General features: G+C 39.6%; 1 long non-coding RNA gene across 3 annotated transcripts in view; it reads left to right on the top strand.

Moving 5' to 3' along the window:
* LOC143809256 (uncharacterized) overlaps positions 1–12,513 on the top strand; it is a 165,997-nt gene that overhangs the window by 72,330 nt on the left and 81,154 nt on the right. For 2 of the 3 annotated variants that reach the window (XR_013222178.1, XR_013222179.1), the window contains exons 4-5: positions 10,966–11,060; positions 11,177–11,302. This is a non-coding gene — a long non-coding RNA (uncharacterized LOC143809256). Of the gene's footprint in view, positions 1–2,133; positions 2,678–10,965; positions 11,061–11,176; positions 11,303–12,513 lie in introns of those variants that run through there. The other variant, XR_013222180.1, reaches the window with a different exon arrangement.

The following is a 12,513-nucleotide window of genomic DNA, read 5'->3' as shown; positions in this document are numbered from 1 at the left end:
TAAATAATTTTAAAAAACAGCGTGGGGTCCCCCCCATTTTTGACAACCAGCCTTGGTAAAGCTCACAGCTGGGGGATGGTATTCTCAGGCTGGTAAGGGGTCTTTGATATAGCCCCCCCCCCAGCCTAAAAATAGGAGCCCACAGCTGTTCAGAAAAGGCACATCTATTAGATATGGCCAATTCTGGTGCTTTGCCTTGCTCTTCGCACTTGCCCTGTTGCGGTGGCAAGTGGGGTAATAAGGGGTTAATGTCACCTTGTTATTGTAAGGTGACATTAAGCCAGCTTAGTAATGGAGAGGTGTCAATAAGACACCTATCCATTACTAATCCTATAACAGTTAAAGGGTTAAATAAACACACACACATGCAGAAAAAAGTCTTTTAATGAAATAAAACACCACACAGTTTTGACCATCTTTTTATTGTTCTGCCATTCCAAATCGAAGCCCTCGATCTTCTGTAATAAAAATAAAATAAAAAAGCAGAAGTATATTTCCTGATCCGTCGTAGTCCAATATAACGAGTGTCCCATGCAGTTTCTGGGGGAGATAAAGCTTACAACCGGGAGCGCTGCTAATGCGACCTCTCCCGGCTGTAAGTTACTGGGGAATGAATGAGACGGAGCTCAGTAACTAGCGGTGACGTCACCGAGCCTGCGCCCACTCACAGCCTGACCTGAGGTAACCTCTGGACCGTGGGAAAATGCCAGGGAAGAGGATACCTCAGGTAATATATGTATCTATCTATTCTATCTATCTATTCTATCTAATCTAATCTAATTCTATCTATTTAATCTAATTCCCAAAGGACTCTGTTTATCAACCACTGAGGACTCTCAATTCTAAATATTTTTCTATTCTATCTATTCATTCTATCTACCTACAGGAAGTTGTTTTTTTTTCTCTGTGTGCACTCAACTTTATTGGCATGCACAAAGAGAAAAAAAAGCATGAAAAATCGCACCAAAAACACCACAAAAAAGCACCAAAAATGCATCTAAACCTGTATTTTCTTTCAGCTTCTTTCCTGCCAAGATGATCAGGTTTTGCTGCAGAAAAAAACGCAGCAAAAATGCCCTGTGTGAACTTACCCTTAAAATGCCACTGTACGCAAGGAGAAATGTTGCATCTAGGATGAAGATCATATATTTAAACTCTTTAGTGAAATATAATTATGAAAACAATGTAGATCTTCTAGCATTCAACCTGGAAAGATGAATAACAGTAATGCAATGTCACTGTAGTTGGCAGGTGACCACACCAGGTAGACAAGCAGTAGATATCTGACAAACTGATTTTTTTTTTTTTAATAGCGGTCATATTAGGTGAAATGCTATCACCATTCTTGGTCATTATGAGGCCATACACTAGTTTCATCTACACTAATCACCTAAAACATGTACAGATATAAAGGAAAAATCTGTACATTTTGAGGTTCTTCTAATAATGGCTTCTCATTGCTTCAGGGAATAAATAATATTTGCTTCTATAGGTGACACTGTTGACTTTGCCTATAACCAGTGACATCAAGCTAATGAGACCCCAAAACCCACCTGGTATCACACAACATTTGTAAGGACTCCAACTCATAGTCAATAGCAAATGGGAGGCAGAGTGTATTCCTCAGAAGTGATGATCATGGGAGATCACTAATGTAATATGGAGTCAGGGTTGTCCAAGCTTTTTAAACCCTTTAATGAACAGGTGATTTTTTTATTTTGCATTTTTTTATTTTTTTCCTCCACTTTTTATAAGAGCCATCACTTTTTTTGTTTTTCCTGCCTGCATAGCTTTATAAGGGCTCGATTTAAAAAAAAATAAATAAATTTGTGGAACGAGTTGTATTTTTAAATGAAATTTACCAGACAATGTATTGCAAAACGGTAAAACAATTCCAAGTGAGGCAAAATTGCAATGCAAAAATTGCAATTCCAGTATTTTTTTTTTGGGTCAGCATGGTTAAGGTGATATCTAAATTGTCCCATTTTGGCTCTATTTTAGTGGGTAAAATAAGTTTTAGGTGCCATTTTCTAAGACCCAAATGTTTGTGCATTTTTACATCACTTTTATGTGTTTTTGTTTTGTTTGTTTTTTTTTAAGTTTGACAATGTCGGTGGGGTTTTGTCTTTCCAGATGTTTTCACCTGATTCATCATTTGCAACTTTTTGAAAAATTGCAAGGGTTTTGAACACATGTACTCCAGTACTCCCGAATAAAGTAATTTTTCTATACGCCAGAAATTTTTGCCTCATTTTGTGTAATGTGTGACTCTTTGGACTATACAGTAAAGTTAAATAAAAGTTAGACAAAAATAAAGAAAAGTTAAAGCCAAAGATACAGACTATTTTTGACTCTGTGTAAAATTCATGAGCCGCATGTGCCATTTTGAAGAATTTGGTGCAAAAATTTGCAATGAAGAACACCAGACAAAAAGAAAAAATACTTTAAAAAAACAAAACAAATGATAAATTGGAGGTCTCCATTTTTTTTCCGCAACGACGAGCACTCACCATAGTGGCATTCTGTGCTTCCTATATTTTCAGGTATTGGATAAAAATCCCTACCGCCTTTTACTGCTCATTGTCATATTTTGAGCACAGCCTATGTTCGCAGCAGACATCCTATTACTTTCATTACTTCACCCACAGCTTCAATGAAGCGTTTTCCGTTATTTAATTTTCCAGCACAAATCTCCCACTCCCACTGCCCCGACTCTGTACACTTATCAGGAATCTCCGTCCAGCTGGAACATACAAAACTCTACCTAGGAAAAGAGAAAAAAAATCATGCAGATCTTGCTGTTTTTTCTTAATAACTCATATTGACACCAATGAAAAACTATAACTGCAGCCAGTCGAATTTATATTTATAGACACTTTTGCTTGCCTTTAAATACTGTAACCCTTCACTGTCCATATTTTAATGATATCCAAATGCAAACATGAGTTTGAACCCCAAATATATGCATTTAGGTATTTACTTAAATGCATGTGTTTGGGGTTAAAAATCATTTTTACATTCAGATAAAAAACAGTTGCTACTTGACTCCCCCAGCTAAGTACCCAGCATGGCCTCACCAGCCCTCTTCCATAGTTATGTGCCTTCTTGGCCACTATTATAATTCAGTGGGTACATCACCTACTTCTGTGTTCTCATGCTGTCTGTTTCAGCATCCAGTGACTGACAGCAGTGGTCATGTGTACAGAGGGGAGCTGGAACGATAAGGAATTCATCAGGCGAATTATGTTTTGTTCTTTTCTGGCCTTTACTACCAATAATTATTCAACTCATGTGGTAGAGGCCATAAAGGAAATGTCAGAATTACTGTTTTTAGTCTCTGCAACTCCTCCCAAAAATGCAATAAGCAGCATTCAAAACATTGCATGCACCCCAAAATGCTACCAATAAAAACAGTTCTTGCACAAATAAAACATCACACAGCTCCATGGTGCATAACAAAGTTATTATTTTTTTTACCACCATAATAATCTAATTACATTTGGTGTCATCATAATCGTACTGACCTGAACAAGCATGTCGCCAGGTCATTTTTACCTTGCAATTAATGCTGTAAAAGTAAAAACACTAAAATGGAGGAAATACGAAAGGGGCCCAATTTCTCACCGCTTTTCAATTTTTCAGTATATTATGTGATAAAGTGATTGGTGTCCTTCGAAACTACAACTTCTTCTGCAGATGACAAGCCCCAAACCAAAAAAAAAAAAACGTTTTTGGAAGTCGAGGAGGAAGAAAAGGAAGAGCAAAAATAGAAATTGGTTGCAGCGGGAAGAGGTTAATAAATTATTTTGCTATACAGCAGTTTCCAGACAATATAAGCAGTCTGGCTGACATCCCATATTTATCATGTTGGCTCTTAGCCAAAGACCGCAAATGATCCCTTCCTTCTGTACCTCATTCATCACAGTTTTAAAAACTATACAAGTAATGAAAGCAACATTGTATAAATACCAGGATTCCTACTAATCATTGGGAATCACAAAGTCTAAGCAAATCGTTCACGATCATATTGGTGCTCTGCATGGACTCTCCCAATCCCTTCTACGTCAGTAATGGCGAACCTTGAAGTCCCTAGACAAAATCTGTAATAGTGTCTCACACTTCCCATTGGCCATTTATAATATTGTTGTTTTTTTTTTGGCACAGAGCATTTGGTTCCCCCTTGTTACCAGGGCTAAATGCTTTAATGGGTATTCTTAATGTTGGAAGTTATATCCTATCCAAAGGATAGGGAATAACTTCCCGATCACTGGGGATCCAACAGTTGTAACCCCAACTGATTCTGACAATTGGGGCTCTTCAAAGCCCCGTTTGAATATAGCGTTGTCGATCATGTGCACTGAACTGCTATATTTAATCTTAATGAGATCGCTGGAGATAGATTGGCGCTGCACTTTGCTAGTCTTCAGACCTCAAGTAAGGATGAATGAAGCGGCAGTGCACAGTATTGACCATCGCTTAATTCACACAGGGCTCCCCAGTTTTCAGGGTCGGTGGAGGTCCCATCACTTGGATCCACAGCAATTGGGAAGCTATCCCCTATCCTAAGGATAGGAGAGAACTTTCAATCTTGAGGATACCCCTTTTAATGACATGTTACCTATTCTACCAACACTACAAATGTATTTGCTATGACCTTTTCACTGTCCTCCTAAGTTTGGCAGGAGCATTCACAAAATGCTAACATGTACGAGTATCTTTATGCAGAACAGACCCATCTAAATAACAAACAATTTAAATGTTATAGTAAAATAAAATGACGGTTAGTGGAGCACTAGGAACTACAGGACACAGGTATTTTGGGTGAATCCACAACGCATTTCGACGGTGCCCCGTCTTCATCAGGATGCATTTATCCTCCATTGGAGGCACCGTGCTGGAGCTGTGGTGGACTATCCATCTATCTGAAATATCTGCCTCCTTTGCGATCCCCTGAGACTACCTGACTGTTAATTTAAAAGTTATGACTGTGCTAAACAGAGGTTATCTATTGTTCCACATTAAAGAAACCTGTCATAAACTTCTACACCCTGAAACAGTTTATATGTTTGTGTAGCCCTTTAAAAGAGAAGCTAGTTGATTCTTTCTTGTCCCCCAAAGCAATGATTCCATGGCGGGAAACCGCGTTTTGAAGGTTTCTTTTAAGGTGTCTGATTTAGGGGGTGATGATGCACTTACAGCTCCTCAGCCTCACTCTGTAATCCCTGAATATCGCTATTCTCCTTTTGTTGATTGGCAGGTCATTGGCTCCAATGCAGCTCCTCAGTTTCACGCTGCCGGGTATCTGAGCCAATGTCCTGTCAATCACCCAGTGGCACTAGGCTATGAATACAGCATGAGGCTGAGAAGCTGTAAGTGCATAGTCACACCTCCAATGCATTTTCAGACACATACAGCCAAAAGAGTTGGCAACTTTTGAAGTTGTTCCAGAAAATGAAGTATTTCTCCCAGAAAATTATTGCAATTACACAGGTTTTGTTATACACGTTTATTTTATTTGTGTGTATTGGAGAAACACGAAAAAAAAAGAGAGAAGAAACAGGCAAATTGGATATATACCGTATTTTCCGGCGTATAAGACAACTGGGCATATAAGACGACCCACCAACTTTTCCAGTTAAAATATAAAATCTTCTTAAAAGTCGGGGGTCTTCTTATACGCCGTATGTCGTCTTATAGGGCCGGTGACTAATGTGCCTTTTGGGTGGGAGTGGTCCCGATGACGAAGAGGGGGCATCTCACAGGAAAGTGTAAGTGGAGTATCCCCCATTACCTCATTGTAGCTGCAGTGTGGGGTGCTGGGGAGCGGCGGCGGCTGCTCCTCTTTGTGCCGCGTGGGTGCTGTGGGGCAGCGGCTCTTCTTCGTGCAGCGTCGGGGCTCTGTGCTGTGGGGCGGCATATCTTCGTGCAGAGTCAGTTGGGGCTCCTCCGGCATTTCCTCAAAGCCCGGAGGCCCCGGCAGCTCCATTGCTGCGATGCGCATGCTCAGATTCAGATCTCGTCTCCCGAGATCAATGGAGCTGCCGGGGCCTCCGGGCTTTGAGGAAATGCCAGAGGAGCCCCGACTGACTCTGCACGAAGATACGCCACCGTCGCCCCACAGCACAGAGCCCCGACGCTGCACAAAGAGGAGCCGCCACCCCACAGCACAGCACCCACGTGGCACAAAGAGGAGCAGCAGCCGCCGCCTCTCCCCAGCACAGAGACCCCACGCTGCAGCTACAATGAGGTAATGGGGGATACTCATTCCTCACTTTCCTGTGAGACGCCCCCTCTTCATCATCGGGACCACTCCCCCCCACCCACCATATACACATTGGTGTCTGCACTCGGCGTACAAGACGACACCCGGCGTATAAGACGACCCCCGACTTTTAAGAAGATTTTCAGGGGTTAAAAAGTCGTCTTATACGCCGAAAAATACGGTACTTTCACATAAAACCCCAAAAGGGGGCTATACAAAATTGTTGTCAGTCTCAGCTTAATATTTGGTTGCACACTCTTTGAAATAAATAAGAGCAATCAATTTCCTTTGTGTGTATTGGAACAACACAAAAAGACAGAGAAAAAAAAGCAAATTTGACATAATTTCACAGAAAACCACCAAAATGGGCCAGAAAAAAAATTGTTGGCACTTTTATTATTATTTATTATTATTATTTATTGTTATAGCGCCATTTATTCCATGGCGCTTTACAAGTGAGGAGGGGTATACATAATAAAAACAAGTACAATAATCTTGAACAATACAAGTCATAACTGGTACAGTAGGAGAGAGGACCCTGCCCGCGAAGGCTCACAATCTACAAGGGATGGGTGAGGATACAGTAGGTGAGGGTACAGGTAAACAACTTTGTTTCAAGCATGTATTGCTCATTCAAACTCACCTGTGGCAAGTAACAGGCGTTGGCAATATGAAAATCACACCTGAAACTAGATAAAAAGGCGAGAAGTTGACTCAATCTTTGCATTGTGTCTGTGTGCTAAACTAAGCATGGAAAACAGAAAGAGGAGAAGAGAATAATGATGAGCGAATATCGTTACTCGAGATTTCTCAAGCATGCTCGGGGGTCCTCCGAGTATTTTTTAGTGCTCGGAGTTTTAGTTTTTAGCGCCGCAGCTGAATGATTTACATTTCATAGCCAGCAAAAGTACATGTGGGGATGCCCTAGCAACCAGGCAACCCCCACATGTACTTATGCTGGCTAACAGCTGTAAATCATTCCGCTGCTGCGCAGAAAACTAAAACTCCGAGCACTAAAAAATACTTGGAGGAGTATCATCACTAGAAGAGAACTGTCTGAGAACTTGAGAACCAACGTTGTTGAAAGATATCAACAATCTTAAGGTTACAAGTCCATCTCCAGAGAAATTGATGTAGCTTTGTCGACATTGCGCAACATAATCAAGAAGAAATCTCGAGTAACGAGTATATTCGCTCATCACTAGAAGAGAACTGTCTGAGAACTTGAGAACCAACGTTGTTGAAAGATATCAACAATCTCAAGGTTACAAGTCCATCTCCAGAGAAATTGATGTTGCTTTGTCAACATTGCGCAACATAATCAAGAAGTTTCCAACTCATGACATTGCAGCTAATCTGCCTGTGTGTGGACAGTAGAGAAAAATTGATGAACGGTTGCAACGCAGGATAGTCCGGATGGTGGAAAAGCCACCACAATCAACTTTCAAAGAAATTCAAGCTGTTCTGCAGGCTCAGGGTGCATCAGTGTAAGAGCAAACTATCCAGCGACATTTGAATTAAGTGAAACACTGTGGCAGGAGACCCAAGAAGACCCCACTGCTGACACAGATACATGAAAAAGCTTGACTGCAGTTTGCCAAAATGTATGCGAGTCAGTCAAAATCCTTCCATGAAAGTGTTTTGTGGACGGATGAGATCAAGATGGGGCTTTTAGGTAAAGCAAAACATTCTACTGTTTACCAAAAATGGAATGAGGCATACAAAGAAAAGAACACAATACCTGCAGTCAAATATGATGGAGGTTCAAAGATGTTTTAGGGTTGTTTCTGCCTCTGGCACTGGATGCCTTGACTGTGTGCAAGGCATCATGAAATCTGAAGATTAACAATGGGTCACAATGTAGTACACAGTGTCAGAAAGCTGAGTTTGCATCCTAATTCATGGGTCTTCCAGCAGAACAAGGACCCCAAACATAATTCAAGAAGCACCCATAAATGGATGGAAACAAAGCACTGGAGAGTGATGAAGTGGTAAGCAATGAGTCCGTATCTAAATCCCATTGAACACCGGTGGAGAGATGTTAAAATTGCTGTTGGGAGAATTGCAAAAGGAGAGTCCATAATTTCAGTTGAGAGATGTAAGAAGCTTGTAGATGGTTATAGGAAGTAATTGATTGCTGTTATTTATTTCAAAGAGTGTGCAACCAAATATTAAGCTGAGGCTGACAACAATTTTGTCCAGCCCCCTTTTGGGCTTTTGTGTGAAAGTATATCCAATTTGCCTATTTCTTCTCAATTTTTTTTTGTATTGCTCCAATACACACAAATAAAATAAACATGTATAACAAAACATGTGTAATTGTAATAATTTTCTGGGAGAAATATCTTCATGGGTGCCAACACTTTCAGCCATGACTGTATATACTGAACTTCAAACCCCTCTTTCTCAATGCTAGATAATCGCTTTGGGATCATAAAGAGATCAACTGGCTCACATTTTAAAGGGCTACACAGTCACACAAATGGTTTGGGGGCATTGAAGGTTCCCTTTAAAGTACAAATGACCATAATGGAACCATGAAACATGATTGGTGGACAGAACCACAGGCTGAAGACCTGTCATTCTGTAAAAATACTCTATTGGTGCATACGTTTTATCTGTATCTATGTATAAATTTGAGCGTAAAGCATGCACAAAAAAATATATATTTTTTCCTCTTTTCGGATACATACTTCTGAAGAATAATGTACGGTGCGCTGCAGTATACCACTGCCGCCCGCTTCCTAAGCAAGGAGACAGATTCAGAGCTCTTGTACTCCTCCAACACTAGACAGGCAGAGCTACCCCCTCGCAAGCAGGAAGTCGGGAGGCTGGGGGAGTAGCGTGCTCCTGAAGACTGAAGATGAGAAAATCCTTTTAGAGAAATGCACTCTTTCCAGTTTTACATACAGAGTGGTGGAGCTGTCCAATACTTGGTGCTGAATCTTACTGTTTGCACCTGATATTGCACTTGATATTATTTGTTCCATATTGACTACTAATGATAATAATAACAGAGGGTGCCTGGTGGTGAACCCTTCAAACATGCTCAATTGAGGTTTTATTTTTAATGGGTTTTTTTACAAATTACAGGGATTTTAGTTTTTTTATATATATGTTTTTGAATTCTTCAAATATTCAAACACTTTCAGCCTGCAATAATTTTGTGTCAGTGAGTAATGGGTTAAGCACGCTATACTCATTGCTTTCGGTGTATATGGATATTGTATCCCTTGCTGACAGAATATCACAGTCCTTGTGCCTGATTTAGTAAATAATGACCCTTAGGCAATGGTTAATGCTCAGCCAGAATGTGAATTGCTCCTTAACTTCATGAAACAAGTCAGTGGAAGTGATTTCAGACCTCAATATTGCCCTATATTTAATCAATACGATCATTCATATGAACCAACAGAGGTCATTGTGGGCTAACATTAGTGAGCGCAACGCAACGGAAAATACAAAAATAATGGCTACAGCACATTTAAGAAGAATCACTAAATAAAACTAGGGACCCTCAAAGGGTTTTTCCATTTAAAGAATGAAGATGTCTTGGTTGATTATACCATAGGTCCTGCTCTTCCTTGAGAAGCTCCGTTTCTATTGGGGTCTTGTAATACCTGGTTACTTAGATTCGGAGATGCTCTGCAGCAGCTCTCAACACTGTCTCCTAAAGGTAGTAGTTTTGGTCAGCATTTCATCAGTATTTATAAGCCAAAACCAGGAGTGGCCCCAAAACATGGAAAAGAGGTGAATTTTTCAATTATGGTGTTTTTTTTCTGTAGGTTTAACTCCTGATTTTGGCTTTTAAATACTTTTTGCAGAACAGATTGATTGCACACTAGGATTGTAAAAGGATATGAGAGTTTGCAGTTCAGCCATAGAGAAAGGGAGAAAAAGACCACATTAGATACATACTCTATGTTATACTAATGTTCTGTTCAACTGTAGCAGTGAAGAACATGAATGTAGTAGTCTGAAAACAATACACAGATTCTGTTAATAAAAGAAGAGAGATCAGAGAGGTGCCAGTAGTGCTAGACTTGCTGTGATTGATCAAGAATATGTTGGGTCTGGCATCTGTTCTGCTACATTTAAATTACTATAACACATTTTTATTTTTTTATTCTTAATGCACTAGAATGCAGCAGCAAGCCGTCACAATAGATTTTACAGAAAAAAAATTAAGCTGTGTCAGGTAATGATAATATAGCTGCTTGTGATGAGCAAACACCCCCCCCCCCCCCCAAGTTTTTGCATTTCTTGGGCAAATCTGTTTGTAAAGGGCAAAAATAATTATTTAGAAAAAAAAAATACAACATAAAATCCCACAAAATCCAGACATATGATTATAACTGTGTACCTCCCAAAGTGTGTGTGTGTGTTGCAAACTATTTTTATTTCACATGTTTTACTAGTAAAATTTTATATCCAAACACTCCACACCAATATAATCCCCTCCAGGTGATGCCTTTGTGACCTGCAACTACCTTGCATTTTTTATTATGTTATTTTTAGGGAAAAAGAATAGAAGTCTGTTAAAAAAAATGTAAAAAATGTAGACATTTAATGCATGGAATACTTAACTCTGAAAGGTCAGCCACAAAATATTAAATAATAATCTAAAATTATTTTATATGTGAAATGTAGAAAATGCTGTTCAGAGAACTTACTTAAGTTCAAATTTTATTATTTTGCTGTAGGTTCGAAACTGGGACCAAAATTGAATCCTCCAGTTCTAAATTCTGTTTCCATCGCCTACCATGATTTGATAGATTGTGACCTTCATCATACTACGGTAGTTGTGAAATCCTTAGAGCTTTTCTTGAATTGTTTGTGATCCAAGTAGAAGATAGAAATAGTGCAGGTCAAGTTTAGAAAGAATTGTAATCTGTTTCTTCCTTATGTTCCTAGGACAAACCTGAGGCCATGTCCAATATTTCAGATGTAAGAATATAGAGCTACCAGAGTGGGTTCTTTCCATGATCTTCCGTTAAGATGCCATAAATTACAGTTTTGGCTCCAGAACCATCTATACAGGTAGGTACATGCTAAAATATCATAAAGGGACGTTATATAGACAACCTTTATTTCCTCCTTCTATCCTTACATCTTCCTACTACAAAACACTTGATCATGCATGAATGCTAGACACCCATCATACATTTGTCAGCTAGTAATGCCAAGTCAGGGGTCCCAAATTCCCCTTTGTTAATTAATAGAGCGGTAATGCATATGTTTGACCGCTGCTCCGTCAATCCCATAGAAGTGAATGGAATAATGGTCACACGTATTATTACTGCTCCTTTCAGAAGACTTTAGGACTCCTGCTCTTTGAATTACTGGGGTCACAATGGACAAATATTAATCACCTCTACTGTGGATAAATGTATTTAGCGGGCTAGCCTATTTAAAGGGATTATTCACCTTTTGAGGACTTTTTATTATTATTACTTAAAGCGAACCATCAGCAGGATTTTACTAAGTAAACTAGAGGCATTGTCAGGTTGGCACTGTTAAACTGATTAAAATGATACCTGGAATGAAGAAATCAGTCTTGTGGTTCTTGTGTAATTAGTCTTAGAAGTTTTCAGTTAATGATATGCCTGTGCTCTGGGGCAGGACTGTAGGCAGAGTCTGATCTTCCTGCCCTAAGCCAGACAAACCAAGAAGAGACCTGTCCACAGGCCGCCCCAAAGCACAAACATAATCTTCATCACAGAGACAGACTGTTTGTGCTTCAGGGCAGCCTGTGGGCAGGTCTCTTCTTGGTTTCTCTGGCTTAGAGCAGGAAGATGAGACTCTTCCTACAGTCCTGCCCCGATTTACGAGAATCTCATTAACTGAAAACTTCTAACACTGATTACACAAGAACCACAAGAAGGATTTCTTCACACTAGATATCATTTTAATCAGTTTAACGTTGCCAACCTGACACTGTCTGTAGTTTACTTAGCAAAATACTGCTGACGGATTAGCTTTACATGCATGTTTCATGCTAGAAAATCATTTTTGCAGTAGAGTTTCGTTGAAAATTTTGCACCATTTTGGCTTTTACAGACTGTTTTGTTTTCCTGCACATTTATCTTTGATGTGATCTGTGGTCATAAATGAGCTGAGAGGAGCTCATAAAAGACAGATAAAATGTTACAAACTCTCCTATCAGGCCATCAGATTCTCAGTTAACTCATTTGGCCGTGTGCAATAGGCAATGCAACATAATTGCTATATAAGGCAAATGGTGCAAATTT

The sequence above is a fragment of the Ranitomeya variabilis genome, chromosome 2, assembly GCF_051348905.1.
Source record: "Ranitomeya variabilis isolate aRanVar5 chromosome 2, aRanVar5.hap1, whole genome shotgun sequence".
NCBI classification, from domain to species: Eukaryota; Metazoa; Chordata; class Amphibia; order Anura; family Dendrobatidae; genus Ranitomeya; species Ranitomeya variabilis.
Note: the sequence above shows the minus strand (reverse complement) of the source record. Positions and strands in the feature narration are given on the sequence as shown.